Source organism: Petaurus breviceps, unplaced genomic scaffold (assembly GCF_028583685.1).
Source record: "Petaurus breviceps papuanus isolate PSGF00001 unplaced genomic scaffold, PetGlider_PUasm1.0 185, whole genome shotgun sequence".
Taxonomy (NCBI): Eukaryota; Metazoa; Chordata; class Mammalia; order Diprotodontia; family Petauridae; genus Petaurus; species Petaurus breviceps.
The window spans coordinates 38,078,810-38,080,439 of NW_027185797.1; the positions used below are offsets into that span (position 1 = coordinate 38,078,810).

Here is a 1,630-nt window from a genome sequence, read left to right on the forward strand (position 1 = left end):
AAAAAAAAGAACCAAGAAATCATCCTTTAAGAAATTCTCAAGGAAAAATGCCCTCATGGTTTAAAACCAGAGGGCAAAATAGAAGTTGAAAGAATCCACCAATCACCTCTTCAAAAAGATCCCAAAAAGAAAACTCCTAGGAATATTATAGCCAGGTTCTAGAGTTCCCAAATCAAGGAGAATATATTACAAGTAGCCAAGAAGAAACAATTTGAATATTGTGGAAACACAATCAGGATAACACAGGATCTGGCAGCTTCTCCACTGAGGAGTCAAAGGGCAAAACTGAGTATCATGTTTCAGGGGAAAGTATGGTCATTCAAAGAAATAGAGAACTTTCAAACATTCTTGATGAAAAAAACAGAGCTGAATAGAAAATTTGACATTCAGATAGAAGAAACATGAGAAGCATGAGAAGGTAAACAGGGAAAAGAAATCACAAGGAACTTCTCAAAGCTGAACTATTTACATTCCTATATGAAAAAATGATCATTGTAACTTCTGAAACTTTTCTAATTATGAGAATAGTTGAAGGGAATATAAATGTATACATATGTAGACATACATATATATGTCTATATAGGAGGGTATATGGGCGTATGAATACATATGTGAGTGTGTGTATACACTGTGTATATATGTGTACAGGTATACATAGACAGAGGGCACAGGACCAATTGAATAGGAAGGGATGACACTTAAAAGCTGAAGCTGAGAGGTTAGAGAGAAATATAATGAGAGGACATGGGGAGAGACAGAATGGAGTAAATTATCTCTTATAAAAGAGGCAAGAGAAAACTGTTACAATGGAGGGGAAGAACAGGAAGGCAAAAGGGAATGAGTCAACCTTACCCTCGTTGAATTTGGCTTAGGGAGGGAATGACATACACACTAAATAAGGTATCCTGCCCTACAGGAGAGTAAGGGGGAAGGTGATGGAAGGGAGGGGAGGTTGGGGGGGAGGGAAGTTGGAAGCACACACTTTAGAAAAGCGACAGGGTGAAAGTAGAGAATAGAACAAGTAGGGGGCGGGATAGGATGGAGGGAAATATAGTCAGTCTTTCACAATGTATCCACTATGGAAGTGTTTTGCCTAGTTTGACATGTGCATCCTATATCGAATTGCTTATCTTCCCAGTAAGGGTGGAAGGGAGGAAGAGAAAGAATCTGGAATTAAAAGTTTTAAAATCAAATGGTTAAAATACGTATGTGTGTGTATGTAATTTTTACATGCAATTGGGAAACAAGATATACAGGCATTGGGATATACAGATCCATCTTGCCCTACTGGAAAGTTGGAGGGGGAATGGGGGAGGATATAGGAAAGAGCAGATTGGGGGAGGGGTATACAGTGGGATCACTGTTTTGGGGTGGTGGATAGGGGAAAAACAGGGAGAAAATTTGTAACTCAAAGTCTTGTGGAAATGAATGGTGTAAACTAAAAATAGACATAAAATTTAATTTTAAAAAACTATTGGGAAAAAAGAAAGAAAGAAAGAAAGAAAGAAAGAAAGAAAGAAAGAAAGAAAGAAAGAAAGAAAGAAAGAAAGAAAGAAAGAAAGAAAGAAAGAAAGAAAGAAAGAAAGAAAGAAAGAAAGAAAGAAAGAAAGAAAGAAAGAAAGAAAGAAAG

At 36.9% G+C, this 1,630-nt stretch overlaps 1 protein-coding gene across 1 annotated transcript in view; it reads right to left on the reverse strand.

Annotated features, from left to right (window-relative positions):
• Nucleotides 1–1,630, reverse strand: part of LOC138161400 (myeloid cell surface antigen CD33-like) — a 37,043-nt gene that overhangs the window by 22,728 nt on the left and 12,685 nt on the right. The window lies entirely within an intron of this gene.